The sequence below is a fragment of the Macaca nemestrina genome, chromosome 14 (genome assembly GCF_043159975.1).
Source record: "Macaca nemestrina isolate mMacNem1 chromosome 14, mMacNem.hap1, whole genome shotgun sequence".
Lineage (NCBI taxonomy): Eukaryota > Metazoa > Chordata > Mammalia > Primates > Cercopithecidae > Macaca > Macaca nemestrina.
The window spans coordinates 95,443,172-95,465,864 of record NC_092138.1 but is presented as its reverse complement, the minus strand read 5'-3'; positions in this window follow the sequence as shown (position 1 = coordinate 95,465,864).

The following is a 22,693-nucleotide window of genomic DNA, read 5'->3' as shown; positions in this document are numbered from 1 at the left end:
ACTCTGTGAGATGATTTCACAGAACACAAAGAAGTTTCTCAGAAAGCTTCTTTCTCTTTGTTATCGGAGGGTATTTCCTTTTGCCCAATGGTCTTCAATGGGATCCGAAATATCTGTTCTCAGATTCCACAGAAATAAGGCTAGCAAAGAGATCCACGAAATACATATGTAACTCTGTGAGATGAATTAACAGAACACTAAGCAGTTTCTCAGGAAGCTTCCTTGAAGATTTCATCTGAGGATATTTCCTTTTACACCATAGCCCTCTATGGGCTTCCAAATATCACTTTGCCAATTCCACAAGAACTGTCTTAGCGAAAGGCTTCTTGAGGGGAAAGCTGTAACTCTGTGAGATTATTTCACAGAACACAAAGAAGTTTCTCAGAAAGCTTCTTTCTCTTTGTTATCGGAGGATATTTCCTTTGGCCCCATAGTCTTCAAAGGGATCCGAAATATATGTTCTCAGATTCCACAGAAATAAGGCTAGCAAAGAGATCCACGAAATACAGATGTAACTCTGTGAGATGAATTAACAGAACACTAAGCAGTTTCTCAGGAAACTTCCTTGCAGATTTCATCTGAGAATATTTCCTTTTACACCATAGCCCTCTGTGGGCTTCCAAATATCACCTTGCCAATTCCACAAGAACTGTCTTAGCAAAAGGCTTCTTGAGGGGAAAGCTGTAACTCTGTGAGATGATTTCACAGAACACAAAGAAATTTCTCAGAAAGCTTCTTTCTCTTTTTTATCGTAGGATATTTCCTTTGGCCCTATGGTCTTCACAGGGATCCGAAATATAGGTTCTCAGATTCCACAGAAATAAGGCTAGCAAAGAGATCCACGAAATACAGATGTAACTCTGTGAGATGAATTAACAGAACACTAAGCAGTTTCTCAGGAAGCTTCTTTCCAGATTTCATCTGAGGATATTTCCTTTTTCACCATAGCCTTCTATGGGCTTCCAAATATGACTTTTCCAATTCCACAAGAACTGTCTTAGCGAAAGGCTTCTTGAGGGGAAAGCTGTATCTCTGTGAATTGATTTCACAGAACACAAAGAAGTTTCTCAGAAAGCTTCTTTTGTTTGTTATCAGAGGATATTTCCATTGGCCCAATGGTCTTCAAAGGGATCCGAAATATCTGTTCTCAGATTCCACAGAAATAAGGCTAGCAAAGAGATCCACGAAATACAGACGTAACTCTGTGAGATGAATTAACAGAACACTAAGCAGTTTCTCAGGAATCTTCTTTCCAGATTTCATCTGAGGATATTTCCTTTTTCACCATAGCCCTCTATGTGCTTCCAAATATCACTTTGCCAATTCCACAAGAACTGTCTTAGCGAAAGGCTTCTTGAGGAGAAAGCTGTAACTCTGTGAGATGATTTCACAGAACACAAAGAAGTTTCTCAGAAAGCTTCTTTCTCTTTGTAATCGGAGGATATTTCCTTTGGCCCAATGGTCTCAAAGGGATCCGAAATATCTGTTCTCAGATTCCACAGTAATAAGGCTAGCAAGGAGATCCACGAAATACAGATGTAACTCTGTGAGATGAATTAAAGAACACTAAGCAGTTTCTCAGGAAGCTTCTTTCCAGATTTCATCTGAGGATATTTCCTTTGTCACCATAGCCCTCTATGGGCTTCCAAATATCACTTTGCCAATTCCACAAGAACTGTCTTAGCGAAAGGCTTCTTGAGGGGAAAGCTGTAACTCTGTGAGATGATTTCACAGAACACAAAGAAGTTTCTCAGAAAGCTTCTTTCTCTTTGTTATCGGAGGATATTTCCTTTTGCCCAATGGTCTTCAATGGGATCCGAAATATCTGTTCTCAGATTCCACAGAAATAAGGCTAGCAAAGAGATGCACGAAATACAGATGTAACTCTGTGAGATGAATTAACAGAACACTAAGCAGTTTCTCAGGAAGCTTCCTTGAAGATTTCATCTGAGGATATTTCCTTTTACACCATAGCCCTCTATGGGCTTCCAAATATCACTTTGCCAATTCCACAAGAACTGTCTTAGCGAAAGGCTTCTTGAGGGGAAAGCTGTAACTCTGTGAGATGATTTCACAGAACACAAAGAAGTTTCTCAGAAAGCTTCTTTCTCTTTGTTATCGGAGGATATTTCCATTGGCCCAATGGTCTTCAAAGGGATCCGAAATATCTGTTCTCAGATTCCACAGAAATAAGGCTAGCAAAGACATCCACGAAATACAGATGTAACTCTGTGAGATGAATTAACAGAACACTAAGCAGTTTCTCAGGAATCTTCTTTCCAGATTTCATCTGAGAATATTTCCTTTTTCACCATAGCCCTCTATGTGCTTCCAAATATCACTTTGCCAATTCCACAAGAACTGTCTTAGCGAAAGGCTTCTTGAGGAGAAAGCTGTAACTCTGTGAGATGATTTCACAGAACACAAAGAAGTTTCTCAGAAAGCTTCTTTCTCTTTTTAATCGGAGGATATTTCCTTTGGCCCAATGGTCTCAAAGGGATCCGAAATATCTGTTCTCAGATTCCACAGTAATAAGGCTATCAAGGAGATCCACGAAATACAGATGTAACTCTGTGAGATGAATTAAAGAACACTAAACAGTTTCTCAGGAACCTTCTTTTCAGATATCATCTGAGTATATTTCCTTTGTCACCATAGCCCTCTATGGGCTTCCAAATATCACTTTGCCAATTCCACAAGAACTGTCTTAGCGAAAGGCTTCTTGAGGGGAAAGCTGTAACTCTGTGAGATGATTTCACAGAACACAAAGAAGTTTCTCAGTAAGCTTCTTTCTCTTTGTTATCGGAGGATATTTCCTTTGGCCCAATGGTCTTCAATGGGATCCGAAATATCTGTTCTCAGATTCCACAGAAATAAGGCTAGCAAAGAGATCCACGAAATACAGATGTAACTCTGTGGGATGAATTAACAGAACACTAAGCAGTTTCTCAGGACGCTTCTTTCCAGATTTCATCTGAGGATATTTCCTTTTACACCATAGCCCTCTGCGGGCTTCCAAATATCACTTTGCCAATTCCACAAGAACTGTCTTAGCAAAAGGCTTCTTTAGGGGAAAGCTGTAACTCTGTGAGATGATTTCACAGAACACAAAGAAGTTCCTCAGAAAGCTTCTTTCTCTTTGTTATCGGAGGATATTTCCTTTGGCCCAATGGTCTTCAAAGGGATCCGAAATATCTGTTATCAGATTCCACAGAAATAAGGCTAGCAAAGAGATCCACGAAATACAGATGTAACTCTGTGAGATGAATTAACAGAACACTAAGCAGTTTCTCAGGAAGCTTCTTTCCAGATTTCATCTGAGGATATTTCCTTTTACACCATAGCCGTCTATGGGCTTCCAAATATCACTTTGCCAATTCCACAAGAACTGTCTTAACGAAAGGCTTCTTGAGGGGAAAGATGTAAATCTGTGAGATAACTTCACAGAACCCAAAGAAGTTTCTCAGAAAGCTTCTTTCTCTTTTTTATCGGAGGATATTTCCTTTGGCCCAATGGTCTTCAAAGGGATCCGAAATATCTCTTCTCAGATTCCACAGAAATAAGTCTAGCAAAGAGATCCACGAAATACAGACGTAACTCTGTGAGATGAATTAAGAGAACACTAAGCAGTTTCTCAGGAAGCTTCTTTCCAGATTTCATCTGAGGATATTTCCTTTCTCACCATAGCCCTCTAGGGGCTTCCAAATATCACTTTGCCAATTCCACAAGAATTGTCTTTGCGAAAGACTTCTTGAGGGGAAAGCTGTAACTCTGTGAGATGATTTCACAGAACACAAAGAAGTTTCTCAGAAAGCTTCTTTCTCTTTGTTATCGGAGGATATTTCCTTTGGCCCTATGGTCTTCAAAGGGATCCGAAATATATGTTCTCAGATTCCACAGAAATAAGGCTAGCAAAGAGATCCACGAAATACAGATGTAACTCTGTGAGATGAATTAACAGAACACTAAGCAGTTTCTCAGGAAGCTTCTTTCCAGATTTCATCTGAGGATATTTCCTTTCTCACCATAGCCCTCTAGGGGCTTCCAAATATCACTTTGCCAATTCCACAAGAATTGTCTTTGCGAAAGACTTCTTGAGGGGAAAGCTGTAACTCTGTGAGATGATTTCACAGAACACAAAGAAGTTTCTCAGAAAGCTTCTTTCTCTTTGTTATCGGAGGATATTTCCTTTGGCCCTATGGTCTTCAAAGGGATCCGAAATATATGTTCTCAGATTCCACAGAAATAAGGCTAGCAAAGAGATCCACGAAATACAGATGTAACTCTGTGAGATGAATTAACAGAACACTAAGCAGTTTCTCAGGAAGCTTCTTTCCAGATTTCATCTGAGGATATTTCCTTTTTCACCATAGCCTTCTATGGGCTTCCAAATATCACATTTCCAATTCCACAAGAACTGTCTTAGCGAAAGGCTTCTTGAGGGGAAAGCTGTAACTCTGTGAGATGATTTCACAGAACACAAAGAAGTTTCTCAGAAAGCTTCTTTCTCTTTGTTATTGGAGGATATTTCCTTTGGCCCAATGGACTTCAAAGGGATCCGAAATATCTGTTCTCAGATTCCACAGAAATAAGGCTAGCAAAGAGATCCAAGAAATACAGATGTAACTCTGTGAGATGAATTAACAGAACACTAAGCAGTTTCTCAGGAATCTTCTTTCCAGATTTCATCTGAGGATATTTCCTTTTTCACCATAGCCCTCTATGTGCTTCCAAATATCACTTTGTCAATTCCACAAGAACTGTCTTAGGGAAAGGCTTCTTGAGGAGAAAGCTGTAACTCTGTGAGATGATTTCACAGAACACAAAGAAGTTTCTCAGAAAGCTTCTTTCTCTTTGTAATCGGAGGATATTTCCTTTGGCCCAATGGTCTCAAAGGGATCCGAAATATCTGTTCTCAGATTCCACAGTAATAAGGCTAGCAAGGAGATCCACGAAATACAGATGTAACTCTGTGAGATGAATTAAAGAACACTAAGCAGTTTCTCAGGAAGTTTCTTTCCAGATTTCCTCTGAGGATATTTCCTTTCTCACCATAGCCCTCTATGGGCTTCCAAATATCACTTTGCCAATTCCACAAGAACTGTCTGAGCGAAAGGCTTCTTGAGGGGAAAGCTGTAACTCTGTGAGATGATTTCACAGAACCCAAAGAAGTTTCTCAGAAAGCTTCTTTCTCTTTGTTATTGGAGGATATTTCCTTTGGCCCACTGGTCTTCAATGGGATCCGAAATATCTGCTCTCAGATTCCACAGAAATAAGGCTAGCAAAGAGATCCACGAAATACAGATGTAACTCTGTGAGATGAATTAACAGAACACTAAGCAGTTTCTCAGGGAGCTTCTTTTTAGATTTCATCTGAGGATATTGCCTTTCTCACCATAGCCCTCTATGGGCTTCCAATTATCACTTTTCCAATTCCACAAGAACTGTCTTAGCGAAAGGCTTCTTGAGGGGAAAGCTGTAACTCTGTGAGATGATTTCACAGAACACAAAGAAGTTTCTCAGAAAGCTTCTTTCTCTTTGTTATCGGAGGATATTTCCTTTGGCTTGTAGTCTTCAAAGGGATCCGAAATATCTGTTCTCAGATTCCACAGAAATAAGGCTAGCAAAGAGATCCACGAAATACATATGTAACACTGTGAGATGAATTAACAGAACACTAAGCAGTTTCTCAGGAAGCTTCTTTCCAGATTTCATCTGAGGATATTTCCTTTTACACCATAGCCGTCTATGGGCTTCCAAATATCACTTTGCCAATTCCACAAGAACTGTCTTAACGAAAGGCTTCTTGAGGGGAAAGATGTAAATCTGTGAGATAACTTCACAGAACCCAAAGAAGTTTCTCAGAAAGCTTCTTTCTCTTTTTTATCGGAGGATATTTCCTTTGGCCCAATGGTCTTCAAAGGGATCCGAAATATCTCTTCTCAGATTCCACAGAAATAAGGCTAGCAAAGAGATCCACGAAATACAGACGTAACTCTGTGAGATGAATTAAGAGAACACTAAGCAGTTTCTCAGGAAGCTTCTTTCCAGATTTCATCTGAGGATATTTCCTTTCTCACCATAGCCCTCTAGGGGCTTCCAAATATCACTTTACCAATTCCACAAGAATTGTCTTTGCGAAAGACTTCTTGAGGGGAAAGCTGTAACTCTGTGAGATGATTTCACAGAACACAAAGAAGTTTCTCAGAAAGCTTCTTTCTCTTTGTTATCGGAGTATATTTCCTTTGGCCCTATGGTCTTCAAAGGGATCCGAAATATATGTTCTCAGATTCCACAGAAATAAGGCTAGCAAAGAGATCCACGAAATACAGATGTAACTCTGTGAGATGAATTAACAGAACACTAAGCAGTTTCTCAGGAAACTTCTTTCCAGATTTCATCTGAGGATATTTCCTTTTTCACCATAGCCTTCTATGGGCTTCCAAATATCACTTTTCCAATTCCACAAGAACTGTCTTAGCGAAAGGCTTCTTGAGGGGAAAGCTGTAACTCTGTGAGATGATTTCACAGAACACAAAGAAGTTTCTCAGAAAGCTTCTTTCTCTTTGTAATCGGAGGATATTTCCTTTGGCCCAATGGTCTCAAAGGGATCCGAAATATCTGTTCTCAGATTCCACAGTAATAAGGCTAGCAAGGAGATCCACGAAATACAGATGTAACTCTGTGAGATGAATTAAAGAACACTAAGGAGTTTCTCAGGAAGCTTCTTTCCAGATTTCATCTGAGGATATTTCCTTTGTCAACGTAGCCCTCTATGGGCTTCCAAATATCACTTTGCCAATTCCACAAGAACTGTCTTAGCGAAAGGCTTCTTGAGGGGAAAGCTGTAACTCTGTGAGATGATTTCACAGAACACAAAGAAGTTTCTCAGAAAGCTTCTTTCTCTTTGTTATCGGAGGATATTTCCTTTGGCCCACTGGTCTTCAATGGGATCCGAAATATCTGCTCTCAGATTCCACAGAAATAAGGTTAGCAAAGAGATCCACGAAATACAGATGTAACTCTGTGAGATGAATTAACAGAACACTAAGCAGTTTCTCAGGAAGCTTCTTTGAAGATTTCATCTGAGGATATTTCCTTTTACACCATAGCCCTCTATGGGCTTCCAAATATCACTTTGCCAATTCCACAAGAACTGTCTTAGCGAAAGGCTTCTTGAGGGGAAAGCTGTAACTCTGTGAGATTATTTCACAGAACAAAAAGAAGTTTCTCAGAAAGCTTCTTTCTCTTTGTTATCGGAGGATATTTCCTTTGGCTTGTAGTCTTCAAAGGGATCCGAAATATCTGTTCTCAGATTCCACAGAAATAAGGCTAGCAAAGAGATCCAAGAAATACATACGTAACACTGTGAGATGAATTAACAGAACACTAAGCAGTTTCTCAGGAAGCTTCCTTGCAGATTTCATCTGAGAATATTTCCTTTTACACCATAGCCCTCTGGGGGTTCCAAATATCACCTTGCCAATTCCACAAGAACTGTCTTAGCAAAAGGCTTCTTCAGGGGAAAGCTGTAACTCTGTGAGATGATTTCACAGAACACAAAGAAGTTTCTCAGAAAGCTTCTTTCTCTTTTTTATCGGAGGATATTTCCTTTGGCCCTATGGTCTTCAAAGGGATCCGAAATATATGTTCTCAGAATCCACAGAAATAAGTCTAGCAAAGAGATCCACGAAATACAGATGTAACTCTGTGAGATGAATTAACAGAACACTAAGCAGTTTCTCAGGAAGCTTCTTTTCAGATTACATCTGAGGATATTTCCTTTCTCACCATAGCCCTCTATGGGCTTCCAAATATCACTTTGCCAATTCCACAAGAACTGTCTTAGCGAAAGGATTCTTGAGGGGAACGCTGTAACTCTGTGAGATGATTTCACAGAACACAAAGAAGTTTCTCAGAAAGCTTCTTTCTCTTTGTTATCGGAGGATATTTCATTTGACCCTATTGTCTTCAAAGGGATCCGAAATATCTGTTCTCAGATTCCACAGAAATAAGTCTAGCAAAGAGATTCCCAAAATACAGATGTAACTCTGTGAGATGAATTAACAGAACAATAAGCAGTTTCTCAGGAAGCTTCTTTCCAGATTTCATCTGAGGATATTTCCTTTTTCACCATAGCCTTCTATGGGCTTCCAAATATGACTTTTCCAATTCCACAAGAACTGTCTTAGCGAAAGGCTTCTTGAGGGGAAAGCTGTAACTCTGTGAGATGATTTCACAGAACCCAAATAAGTTTCTCAGAAAGCTTCTTTCTCTTTGTTATCGGAGGATATTTCCTTTGGCCCAATGGACTTCAAAGGGATCCGAAATATCTGTTCTCAGATTCCACAGAAATAATGCTAGCAAAGAGATCCACGAAATACAGATGTAACTCTGTGAGATGAATTAAGAGAACACTAAGCAGTTTCTCAGGAAGCTTCTTTCCAGATTTCATCTGAGGATATTTCCTTTCTCACCGTAGCCCTCTATGGGCTTCCAAATATCACTTTGCCAATTACACAAGAACTGTCTTAGCAAAAGGCTTCTTGAGGGGAAAGCTGTAACTCTGTGAGATGATTTCACAGAACACAAAGAAGTTTCTCAGAAAGCTTCTTTCTCTTTGTTATCGGAGGATATTTCCTTTGGCCCAATGGTCTTCAATGGGATCCGAAATATCTGTTCTCAGATTCCACAGAAATAAGGCTAGCAAAGAGATCCACGAAATACAGATGTAACTCCGTGAGATGAATTAACAGAACACTAAGCAGTTTCTCAGGACGCTTCTTTTCAGATTTCATCTGAGGATATTGCCTTTCTCACCGTAGCCCTCTATGGGCTTCCAAATATCACTTTGCCAATTCCACAAGAACTGTCTTAGCGAAAGGCTTCTTGAGGGGAAAGCTGTAACTCTGTGAGATGATTTCACAGAACACAAAGAAGTTTCTCAGAAAGATTCTTTCTCTTTGTTATCGGAGGATATTTCCTTTAGACCTATGGTCTTCAATGGGATCCGAAATATCTGTTCTCAGATTCCACAGAAATAAGGCTAGCAAAGAGATCCACGAAATACAGATGTAACTCCGTGAGATGAATTAACAGAACACTAAGCAGTTTCTCAGGACTCTTCTTTTCAGATTTCATCTGAGGATATTGCCTTTCTCACCGTAGCCCTCTATGGGCTTCCAAATATCACTTTGCCAATTCCACAAGAACTGTCTTAGCGAAAGGCTTCTTGAGGGGAAAGCTGTAACTCTGTGAGATGATTTCACAGAACACAAAGAAGTTTCTCAGAAAGCTTCTTTCTCTTTGTTATCGGAGGATATTTCCTTTGGACCTATGGTCTTCAAAGGGATCCGATATATCTGTTCTCAGATTCCACAGAAATAATGCTAGCAAAGAGATCCACGAAATACAGATGTAACTCTGTGAGATGAATTAACAGAACACTAAGAAGTTTCTCAGGAAGCTTCTTTCCAGATTTCATCTGAGGATATTTCCTTTTTCACCATAGCCCTCTATGGGCTTCCAAATATCACTTTCCCAATTCCACAAGAACTGTCTTAGCGAAAGGCTTCTTGAGGGGAAAGCTGTAACTCTGTGAGATGATTTCACAGAACACAAAGAAGTTTCTCAGAAAGCTTCTTTCTCTTTGTTATCGGAGGATATTTCCTTCGGCCCTATAGTCTTCAAAGGGATCCGAAATATCTGTTCTCAGATTCCACAGAAATAAGGCTAGCAAAGAGATCCACAAAATACAGATGTAACTCTGAGAGATGAATTAACAGAACACTAAGCAGTTTCTCAGGAAGCTTCTTTCCAGATTTCATCTGAGGATATTTCCTTTGTCACCATAGCACTCTATGGGCTTCCAAATATCACTTTGCCAATTCCACAAGAACTGTAATAGCGAAAGGCTTCTTGAGGGGAAAGCTGTAACTCTGTGAGATGATTTCACAGAACACAAAGAAGTTTCTCAGAAAGCTTCTTTCTCTTTGTTATCGGAGGATATTTCCTTTGGCCCTATAGTCTTCAAAGGCATCCGAAATATCTGTTCTCAGATTCCACAGAAATAAGGCTAGCAAAGAGATCCACGAAATACAGATGTAACTCGGTGAGATGAATTAACAGAACACTAAGCATTCTCTCAGGAAGCTTCTTTCCAGATTTCATCTGAGGATATTTTCTTTTACACCATAGCCCTCTAAGGGCTTCCAATTATCACTTTGCCAATTCCACAAAACTGTCTCAGTGAAAGGCTTCTTGAGGGGAAAGCTGTAACACTGTGAGATGATTTCACAGAACACAAAGAAGTTTCTCAGAAAGCTTCTTTCTCTTTGTTATAGGAGGATATTTCCTTTGGCCCTAAAGTTCTCAAAGGGATCCGAAATATCTGTTCTCAGATTCCACAGAAATAAGGCTAGCAAAGAGATCCACGAAATACCGATGTAACTCTGTGAGATGAATTAACAGAACACTAAGCAGTTTCTCAGGAAGTTTCTTTCCAGATTTCATCTGAGGATATTTCCTTTTTCACCATAGCCCTCTATGGGCTTCCAAATATCACTTTGCCAATTCCACAAGAACTGTCTTAGCGAAAGGCTTCTTGAGGGGAAAGCTGTAACTCTGTGAGAGGATTTCATAGAACACAAAGAAGTTTCTCAGAAAGCTTCTTTCTCTTTTTTATCGGAAGATATTTCCTTTGGCCCCATAGTCTTCAAAGCGATCCGAAATATCTGTTATCAGATTCCACAGAAATAAAGCTAGCAAAGAGATCCACGAAATACAGATGTAACTCTGTGAGATGAATTAACAGAACACTAAGCAGTTTCTCAGGAAGCTTCTTTCCAGATTTCATCTGAGGATATTTCCTTTCTCACATAGCCCTCTATGGGCCTCCAAATATCACTTTGCCAATTCCACAAGAACTGTCTTAGGGAAACGCTTCTTGAGGGGAAAGCTGTAACTCTGTGAGATGATTTCACAGAACACAAAGAAGTTTCTCAGAAAGATTCTTTCTCTTTGTTATCGGAGGATATTTCCTTTGGCCCTATAGTCTTCAAAGGGATCCGAAATATCTGTTCTCAGATTCCACCGAAATAAGGCTAGCAAATAGATCCACGAAATTCCGATGTAACTCTGTGAGATGAATTAACAGAACACTATGCAGTTTCTCAGGAAGCTTCCTTCCAGATTTCATCTGAGGATATTTCCTTTTTCACCGTAGCCCTCTATGGGCTTCCAAATAACACTTTGCCAATTCCACAAGAAGTGTCTTAGCAAAAGGCTTCTTCAGAGAAAAGCTGTAACTCTGTGTGATGATTTCACAGAACACATAGAAGTTTCTCAGAAAGCTTCTTTCTCTTTGTTATCGGAGGATATTTCCATTGGCCCTATAGCCTTCAAAGGTATCCGAAATATCTGTTCTCAGATTCCACAGAAATAAGGCTAGCAAAGAGATCCACGAAATACAGATGTAACTCTGTGAGATGAATTAACAGGACACTAAGCAGTTTCTCAGGAAGCTTCTTTCCAGATTTCATCTGAGGACATTTCCTTTTACAACATAGCCCTCTATGGGCTTATTATCACTTTGCCAATTCCACAAGAACTGTGTTAGCGAAAGGCTTCTTGAGGGGAAAACTGTAACTCTGTGAGATGATTTCACAGAACACAAAGAAGTTTCTCAGAAAGCTTCTTTCTCTTTGTTATGGGAAGATATTTCCTTTGGCCCCATAGTCTTCAAAGGGATCTGAAATATCTGTTCTCAGATTCCCCAGAAATAAGGCTAGCAAAGAGATCCACGAAATACAGATGTAACTCTGTGAGATGAATTAACAGAACACTAAGCAGTTTCTCAGGAAGCTTCTTTTCAGATTACATCTGAGGATATTTCCTTTCTCACCATAGCCCTCTATGGGCTTCCAAATATCACTTTGCCAATTCCACAAGAACTGTCTTAGCGAAAGGCTTCTTGAGGGGAAAGCTGTAACTCTGTGAGATGATTTCACAGAACACAAAGAAGTTTCTCAGACAGCTTCTTTCTCTTTGTTATCGGAGGATATTTCATTTGGCCCTATTGTCTTCAAAGGGATCCGAAATATCTGTTCTCAGATTCCACAGAAATAAGTCTAGCAAAGAGATTCCCGAAATACAGATGTAACTCTGTGAGATGAATTAACAGAACACTAAGCAGTTTCTCAGGAAGCTTCTTTCCAGATTTCATCCGAGGATATTTCCTTTTTCACCGTAGCCTTCTATGGGCTTCCAAATATCACTTTTCCAATTCCACAAGAACTGTCTTAGCGAAAGGTTTCTTGAGGGGAAAGCTGTAACTCTGTGAGATGATTTCACAGAACCCAAATAAGTTTCTCAGAAAGCTTCTTTCTCTTTGTTATCGGAGGATATTTCCTTTGGCCCAATGGACTTCAAAGGGATCCGAAATATCTGTTCTCAGATTCCACAGAAATAATGCTAGCAAAGAGATCCACGAAATACAGATGTAACTCTGTGAGATGAATTAACAGAACACTAAGCAGTTTCTCAGGAAGCTTCCTTGCAGATTTCTTCTGAGAATATTTACTTTTACACCATAGCCCTCTGTGGGCTTCCAAATATCACCTTGCCAATTCCACAAGAACTGTCTTAGCAAAAGGCTTCTTCAGGGGAAAGCTGTAACTCTGTGAGATGATTTCACAGAACACAAAGAAGTTTCTCAGAAAGCTTCTTTCTCTTTTTTATCAGAGGATATTTCCTTTGGCCCTATGGTCTTCAAAGGGATCCGAAATATATGTTCTCAGAATCCACAGAAATAAGGCTAGCAAAGAGATCCACGAAATACAGATGTAACTCTGTGAGATGAATTAACAGAACACTAAGCAGTTTCTCAGGAAGCTTCTTTTCAGATTACATCTGAGGATATTTCCTTTCTCACCATAGCCCTCTATGGGCTTCCAAATATCACTTTGCCAATTCCACAAGAACTGTCTTAGCGAAAGGCTTCTTGAGGGGAAAGCTGTAACTCTGTGAGATGATTTCACAGAACACAAAGAAGTTTCTCAGAAAGCTTCTTTCTCTTTGTTATCGGAGGATATTTCATTTGGCCCTATTGTCTTCAAAGGGATCCGAAATATCTGTTCTCAGATTCCACAGAAATAAGTCTAGCAAAGAGATTCCCAAAATACAGATGTAACTCTGTGAGATGAATTAACAGAACACTAAGCAGTTTCTCAGGAAGCTTCTTTCCAGATTTCATCTGAGGATATTTCCTTTTTCACCATAGCCTTCTATGGGCTTCCAAATATGACTTTTCCAATTCCACAAGAACTGTCTTAGCGAAAGGCTTCTTGAGGGGAAAGCTGTAACTCTGTGAGATGATTTCACAGAACCCAAATAAGTTTCTCAGAAAGCTTCTTTCTCTTTTTTATCGGAGGATATTTCCTTTGGCCCAATGGACTTCAAAGGGATCCGAAATATCTGTTCTCAGATTCCACAGAAATAAGGCTAGCAAAGAGATCCACGAAATACAGATGTAACTCTGTGAGATGAATTAAGAGAACACTAAGCAGTTTCTCAGGAAGCTTCTTTCCAGATTTCATCTGAGGATATTTCCTTTCTCACCGTAGCCCTCTATGGGCTTCCAAATATCACTTTGCCAATTCCACAAGAATTGTCTTTGTGAAATATTTCTTGAGGGGAAAGCTGTATCTCTGTGAATTGATTTCACAGAACACAAAGAAGTTTCTAAGAAAGCTTCTTTCTCTTTGTTATCGGAGGATATTTCCATTGGCCCAATGGTCTTCAAAGGGATCCGAAATATCTGTTCTCAGATTCCACAGAAATAAGGCTAGCAAAGATATCCACGAAATACAGATGTAACTCTGTGAGATGAATTAACAGAACACTAAGCAGTTTCTCAGGAATCTTCTTTCCAGATTTCATCTGAGGATATTTCCTTTTTCACCATAGCCCTCTATGTGCTTCCAAATATCACTTTGCCAATTCCACAAGAATTGTCTTAGCGAAAGGCTTCTTGAGGAGAAAGCTGTAACTCTGTGAGATGATTTCACAGAACACAAAGAAGTTTCTCAGAAAGCTTCTTTCTCTTTGTAATCGGAGGATATTTCCTTTGGCCCAATGGTCTCAAAGGGATCCGAAATATCTGTTCTCAGATTCTACAGTAATAAGGCTAGCAAGGAGATCCACGAAATACAGATGTAACTCTGTGAGATGAATTAACAGAACACTAAGCAGTTTCTCAGGAAGCTTCTTTCAGATTTCATCTGAGGATATTTCCTTTTTCACCATAGCCTTCTATGGGCTTCCAAATATCACATTTCCAATTCCACAAGAACTGTCTTAGCGAAAGGCTTCTTGAGGGGAAAGCTGTAACTCTGTGAGATGATTTCACAGAACACAAAGAAGTTTCTCAGAAAGCTTCTTTCTCTTTGTTATTGGAGGATATTTCCTTTGGCCCAATGGACTTCAAAGGGATCCGAAATATCTGTTCTCAGATTCCACAGAAATAAGGCTAGCAAAGAGATCCAAGAAATACAGATGTAACTCTGTGAGATGAATTAACAGAACACTAAGCAGTTTCTCAGGAATCTTCTTTCCAGATTTCATCTGAGGATATTTCCTTTTTCACCATAGCCCTCTATGTGCTTCCAAATATCACTTTGTCAATTCCACAAGAACTGTCTTAGGGAAAGGCTTCTTGAGGAGAAAGCTGTAACTCTGTGAGATGATTTCACAGAACACAAAGAAGTTTCTCAGAAAGCTTCTTTCTCTTTGTAATCGGAGGATATTTCCTTTGGCCCAATGGTCTCAAAGGGATCCGAAATATCTGTTCTCAGATTCCACAGTAATAAGGCTAGCAAGGAGATCCACGAAATACAGATGTAACTCTGTGAGATGAATTAAAGAACACTAAGCAGTTTCTCAGGAAGTTTCTTTCCAGATTTCCTCTGAGGATATTTCCTTTCTCACCATAGCCCTCTATGGGCTTCCAAATATCACTTTGCCAATTCCACAAGAACTGTCTGAGCGAAAGGCTTCTTGAGGGGAAAGCTGTAACTCTGTGAGATGATTTCACAGAACCCAAAGAAGTTTCTCAGAAAGCTTCTTTCTCTTTGTTATTGGAGGATATTTCCTTTGGCCCACTGGTCTTCAATGGGATCCGAAATATCTGCTCTCAGATTCCACAGAAATAAGGCTAGCAAAGAGATCCACGAAATACAGATGTAACTCTGTGAGATGAATTAACAGAACACTAAGCAGTTTCTCAGGAAGCTTCTTTTTAGATTTCATCTGAGGATATTGCCTTTCTCACCATAGCCCTCTATGGGCTTCCAATTATCACTTTTCCAATTCCACAAGAACTGTCTTAGCGAAAGGCTTCTTGAGGGGAAAGCTGTAACTCTGTGAGATGATTTCACAGAACACAAAGAAGTTTCTCAGAAAGCTTCTTTCTCTTTGTTATCGGAGGATATTTCCTTTGGCTTGTAGTCTTCAAAGGGATCCGAAATATCTGTTCTCAGATTCCACAGAAATAAGGCTAGCAAAGAGATCCACGAAATACATATGTAACACTGTGAGATGAATTAACAGAACACTAAGCAGTTTCTCAGGAAGCTTCTTTCCAGATTTCATCTGAGGATATTTCCTTTTACACCATAGCCGTCTATGGGCTTCCAAATATCACTTTGCCAATTCCACAAGAACTGTCTTAACGAAAGGCTTCTTGAGGGGAAAGATGTCAATCTGTGAGATAACTTCACAGAACCCAAAGAAGTTTCTCAGAAAGCTTCTTTCTCTTTTTTATCGGAGGATATTTCCTTTGGCCCAATGGTCTTCAAAGGGATCCGAAATATCTCTTCTCAGATTCCACAGAAATAAGGCTAGCAAAGAGATCCACGAAATACAGACGTAACTCTGTGAGATGAATTAAGAGAACACTAAGCAGTTTCTCAGGAAGCTTCTTTCCAGATTTCATCTGAGGATATTTCCTTTCTCACCATAGCCATCTAGGGGCTTCCAAATATCACTTTACCAATTCCACAAGAATTGTCTTTGCGAAAGACTTCTTGAGGGGAAAGCTGTAACTCTGTGAGATGATTTCACAGAACACAAAGAAGTTTCTCAGAAAGCTTCTTTCTCTTTGTTATCGGAGTATATTTCCTTTGGCCCTATGGTCTTCAAAGGGATCCGAAATATATGTTCTCAGATTCCACAGAAATAAGGCTAGCAAAGAGATCCACGAAATACAGATGTAACTCTGTGAGATGAATTAACAGAACACTAAGCAGTTTCTCAGGAAGCTTCTTTCCAGATTTCATCTGAGGACATTTCCTTTTTCACCATAGCCTTCTATGGGCTTCCAAATATCACTTTTCCAATTCCACAAGAACTGTCTTAGCGAAAGGCTTCTTGAGGGGAAAGCTGTAACTCTGTGAGATGATTTCACAGAACACAAAGAAGTTTCTCAGAAAGCTTCTTTCTCTTTGTAATCGGAGGATATTTCCTTTGGCCCAATGGTCTCAAAGGGATCCGAAATATCTGTTCTCAGATTCCACAGTAATAAGGCTAGCAAGGAGATCCACGAAATACAGATGTAACTCTGTGAGATGAATTAAAGAACACTAAGGAGTTTCTCAGGAAGCTTCTTTCCAGATTTCATCTGAGGATATTTCCTTTGTCAACGTAGCCCTCTATGGGCTTCCAAATATCACTTTGCCAATTCCACAAGAACTGTCTTAGCGAAAGGCTTCTTGAGGGGAAAGCTGTAACTCTGTGAGATGATTTCACAGAACACAAAGAAGTTTCTCAGAAAGCTTCTTTCTCTTTGTTATCGGAGGATATTTCCTTTGGCCCACTGGTCTTCAATGGGATCCGAAATATCTGCTCTCAGATTCCACAGAAATAAGGTTAGCAAAGAGATCCACGAAATACAGATGTAACTCTGTGAGATGAATTAACAGAACACTAAGCAGTTTCTCAGGAAGCTTCTTTGAAGATTTCATCTGAGGATATTTCCTTTTACACCATAGCCCTCTATGGGCTTCCAAATATCACTTTGCCAATTCCACAAGAACAGTCTTAGCGAAAGGCTTCTTGAGGGGAAAGCTGTAACTCTGTGAGATTATTTCACAGAACAAAAAGAAGTTTCTCAGAAAGCTTCTTTCTCTTTGTTATCGGAGGATATTTCCTTTGGCTTGTAGTCTTCAAAGGGATCCGAAATATCTGTTCTCAGATTCCACAGAAATAAGGCTAGCAAAGAGATCCAAGAAATACATATGTAACACTGTGAGATGAATTAACAGAACACTAAGCAGTTTCTCAGGAAGCTTCCTTGCAGATTTCATCTGAGAATATTTCCTTTTACACCATAGCCCTCTGGGGGTTCCAAATATCACCTTGCCAATTCCACAAGAACTGTCTTAGCAAAAGGCTTCTTCAGGGGAAAGCTGTAACTCTGTGAGATGATTTCACAGAACACAAAGAAGTTTCTCAGAAAGCTTCTTTCTCTTTTTTATCGGAGGATATTTCCTTTGGCCCTATGGTCTTCAAAGGGATCCGAAATATATGTTCTCAGAATCCACAGAAATAAGTCTAGCAAAGAGATCCACGAAATACAGATGTAACTCTGTGAGATGAATTAACAGAACACTAAGCAGTTTCTCAGGAACCTTCTTTTCAGATTTCATCTGAGGATATTTCCTTTCTCACCATAGCCCTCTATGGGCTTCCAAATATCACTTTGCCAATTCCACAAGAACTGTCTTAGCGAAAGGATTCTTGAGGGGAACGCTGTAACTCTGTGAGATGATTTCACAGAACACAAAGAAGTTTCTCAGAAAGCTTCTTTCTCTTTGTTATCGGAGGATATTTCATTTGACCCTATTGTCTTCGAAGGGATCCGAAATATCTGCTCTCAGATTCCACAGAAATAAGTCTAGCAAAGAGATTCCCAAAATACAGATGTAACTCTGTGAGATGAATTAACAGAACAATAAGCAGCTTCTCAGGAAGCTTCTTTCCAGATTTCATCTGAGGATATTTCCTTTTTCACCATAGCCTTCTATGGGCTTCCAAATATGACTTTTCCAATTCCACAAGAACTGTCTTAGCGAAAGGCTTCTTGAGGGGAAAGCTGTAACTCTGTGAGATGATTTCACAGAACCCAAATAAGTTTCTCAGAAAGCTTCTTTCTCTTTGTTATCGGAGGATATTTCCTTTGGCCCAATGGACTTCAAAGGGATCCGAAATATCTGTTCTCAGATTCCACAGAAATAATGCTAGCAAAGAGATCCACGAAATACAGATGTAACTCTGTGAGATGAATTAAGAGAACACTAAGCAGTTTCTCAGGAAGCTTCTTTCCAGATTTCATCTGAGGATATTTCCTTTCTCACCGTAGCCCTCTATGGGCTTCCAAATATCACTTTGCCAATTCCACAAGAATTGTCTTTGTGAAATATTTCTTGAGGGGAAAGCTGTATCTCTGTGAATTGATTTCACAGAACACAAAGAAGTTTCTAAGAAAGCTTCTTTCTCTTTGTTATCGGAGGATATTTCCATTGGCCCAATGGTCTTCAAAGGGATCCGAAATATCTGTTCTCAGATTCCACAGAAATAAGGCTAGCAAAGATATCCACGAAATACAGATGTAACTCTGTGAGATGAATTAACAGAACACTAAGCAGTTTCTCAGGAATCTTCTTTCCAGATTTCATCTGAGGATATTTCCTTTTTCACCATAGCCCTCTATGTGCTTCCAAATATCACTTTGCCAATTCCACAAGAATTGTCTTAGCGAAAGGCTTCTTGAGGAGAAAGCTGTAACTCTGTGAGATGATTTCACAGAACACAAAGAAGTTTCTCAGAAAGCTTCTTTCTCTTTGTAATCGGAGGATATTTCCTTTGGCCCAATGGTCTCAAAGGGATCCGAAATATCTGTTCTCAGATTCTACAGTAATAAGGCTAGCAAGGAGATCCACGAAATACAGATGTAACTCTGTGAGATGAATTAACAGAACACTAAGCAGTTTCTCAGGAAGCTTCTTTCAGATTTCATCTGAGGATATTTCCTTTTTCACCATAGCCTTCTATGGGCTTCCAAATATCACATTTCCAATTCCACAAGAACTGTCTTAGCGAAAGGCTTCTTGAGGGGAAAGCTGTAACTCTGTGAGATGATTTCACAGAACACAAAGAAGTTTCTCAGAAAGCTTCTTTCTCTTTGTTATTGGAGGATATTTCCTTTGGCCCAATGGACTTCAAAGGGATCCGAAATATCTGTTCTCAGATTCCACAGAAATAAGGCTAGCAAAGAGATCCAAGAAATACAGATGTAACTCTGTGAGATGAATTAACAGAACACTAAGCAGTTTCTCAGGAATCTTCTTTCCAGATTTCATCTGAGGATATTTCCTTTTTCACCATAGCCCTCTATGTGCTTCCAAATATCACTTTGTCAATTCCACAAGAACTGTCTTAGGGAAAGGCTTCTTGAGGAGAAAGCTGTAACTCTGTGAGATGATTTCACAGAACACAAAGAAGTTTCTCAGAAAGCTTCTTTCTCTTTGTAATCGGAGGATATTTCCTTTGGCCCAATGGTCTCAAAGGGATCCGAAATATCTGTTCTCAGATTCCACAGTAATAAGGCTAGCAAGGAGATCCACGAAATACAGATGTAACTCTGTGAGATGAATTAAAGAACACTAAGCAGTTTCTCAGGAAGTTTCTTTCCAGATTTCCTCTGAGGATATTTCCTTTCTCACCATAGCCCTCTATGGGCTTCCAAATATCACTTTGCCAATTCCACAAGAACTGTCTGAGCGAAAGGCTTCTTGAGGGGAAAGCTGTAACTCTGTGAGATGATTTCACAGAACCCAAAGAAGTTTCTCAGAAAGCTTCTTTCTCTTTGTTATTGGAGGATATTTCCTTTGGCCCACTGGTCTTCAATGGGATCCGAAATATCTGCTCTCAGATTCCACAGAAATAAGGCTAGCAAAGAGATCCACGAAATACAGATGTAACTCTGTGAGATGAATTAACAGAACACTAAGCAGTTTCTCAGGAAGCTTCTTTTTAGATTTCATCTGAGGATATTGCCTTTCTCACCATAGCCCTCTATGGGCTTCCAATTATCACTTTTCCAATTCCACAAGAACTGTCTTAGCGAAAGGCTTCTTGAGGGGAAAGCTGTAACTCTGTGAGATGATTTCACAGAACACAAAGAAGTTTCTCAGAAAGCTTCTTTCTCTTTGTTATCGGAGGATATTTCCTTTGGCTTGTAGTCTTCAAAGGGATCCGAAATATCTGTTCTCAGATTCCACAGAAATAAGGCTAGCAAAGAGATCCACGAAATACATATGTAACACTGTGAGATGAATTAACAGAACACTAAGCAGTTTCTCAGGAAGCTTCTTTCCAGATTTCATCTGAGGATATTTCCTTTTACACCATAGCCGTCTATGGGCTTCCAAATATCACTTTGCCAATTCCACAAGAACTGTCTTAACGAAAGGCTTCTTGAGGGGAAAGATGTCAATCTGTGAGATAACTTCACAGAACCCAAAGAAGTTTCTCAGAAAGCTTCTTTCTCTTTTTTATCGGAGGATATTTCCTTTGGCCCAATGGTCTTCAAAGGGATCCGAAATATCTCTTCTCAGATTCCACAGAAATAAGGCTAGCAAAGAGATCCACGAAATACAGACGTAACTCTGTGAGATGAATTAAGAGAACACTAAGCAGTTTCTCAGGAAGCTTCTTTCCAGATTTCATCTGAGGATATTTCCTTTCTCACCATAGCCCTCTAGGGGCTTCCAAATATCACTTTACCAATTCCACAAGAATTGTCTTTGCGAAAGACTTCTTGAGGGGAAAGCTGTAACTCTGTGAGATGATTTCACAGAACACAAAGAAGTTTCTCAGAAAGCTTCTTTCTCTTTGTTATCGGAGTATATTTCCTTTGGCCCTATGGTCTTCAAAGGGATCCGAAATATATGTTCTCAGATTCCACAGAAATAAGGCTAGCAAAGAGATCCACGAAATACAGATGTAACTCTGTGAGATGAATTAAGAACACTAAGCAGTTTCTCAGGAAGCTTCTTTCCAGATTTCATCTGAGGACATTTCCTTTTTCACCATAGCCTTCTATGGGCTTCCAAATATCACTTTTCCAATTCCACAAGAACTGTCTTAGCGAAAGGCTTCTTGAGGGGAAAGCTGTAACTCTGTGAGATGATTTCACAGAACACAAAGAAGTTTCTCAGAAAGCTTCTTTCTCTTTGTAATCGGAGGATATTTCCTTTGGCCCAATGGTCTCAAAGGGATCCGAAATATCTGTTCTCAGATTCCACAGTAATAAGGCTAGCAAGGAGATCCACGAAATACAGATGTAACTCTGTGAGATGAATTAAAGAACACTAAGGAGTTTCTCAGGAAGCTTCTTTCCAGATTTCATCTGAGGATATTTCCTTTGTCAACGTAGCCCTCTATGGGCTTCCAAATATCACTTTGCCAATTCCACAAGAACTGTCTTAGCGAAAGGCTTCTTGAGGGGAAAGCTGTAACTCTGTGAGATGATTTCACAGAACACAAAGAAGTTTCTCAGAAAGCTTCTTTCTCTTTGTTATCGGAGGATATTTCCTTTGGCCCACTGGTCTTCAATGGGATCCGAAATATCTGCTCTCAGATTCCACAGAAATAAGGTTAGCAAAGAGATCCACGAAATACAGATGTAACTCTGTGAGATGAATTAACAGAACACTAAGCAGTTTCTCAGGAAGCTTCTTTGAAGATTTCATCTGAGGATATTTCCTTTTACACCATAGCCCTCTATGGGCTTCCAAATATCACTTTGCCAATTCCACAAGAACAGTCTTAGCGAAAGGCTTCTTGAGGGGAAAGCTGTAACTCTGTGAGATTATTTCACAGAACAAAAAGAAGTTTCTCAGAAAGCTTCTTTCTCTTTGTTATCGGAGGATATTTCCTTTGGCTTGTAGTCTTCAAAGGGATCCGAAATATCTGTTCTCAGATTCCACAGAAATAAGGCTAGCAAAGAGATCCAAGAAATACATATGTAACACTGTGAGATGAATTAACAGAACACTAAGCAGTTTCTCAGGAAGCTTCCTTGCAGATTTCATCTGAGAATATTTCCTTTTACACCATAGCCCTCTGGGGGTTCCAAATATCACCTTGCCAATTCCACAAGAACTGTCTTAGCAAAAGGCTTCTTCAGGGGAAAGCTGTAACTCTGTGAGATGATTTCACAGAACACAAAGAAGTTTCTCAGAAAGCTTCTTTCTCTTTTTTATCGGAGGATATTTCCTTTGGCCCTATGGTCTTCAAAGGGATCCGAAATATATGTTCTCAGAATCCACAGAAATAAGTCTAGCAAAGAGATCCACGAAATACAGATGTAACTCTGTGAGATGAATTAACAGAACACTAAGCAGTTTCTCAGGAACCTTCTTTTCAGATTTCATCTGAGGATATTTCCTTTCTCACCATAGCCCTCTATGGGCTTCCAAATATCACTTTGCCAATTCCACAAGAACTGTCTTAGCGAAAGGATTCTTGAGGGGAACGCTGTAACTCTGTGAGATGATTTCACAGAACACAAAGAAGTTTCTCAGAAAGCTTCTTTCTCTTTGTTATCGGAGGATATTTCATTTGACCCTATTGT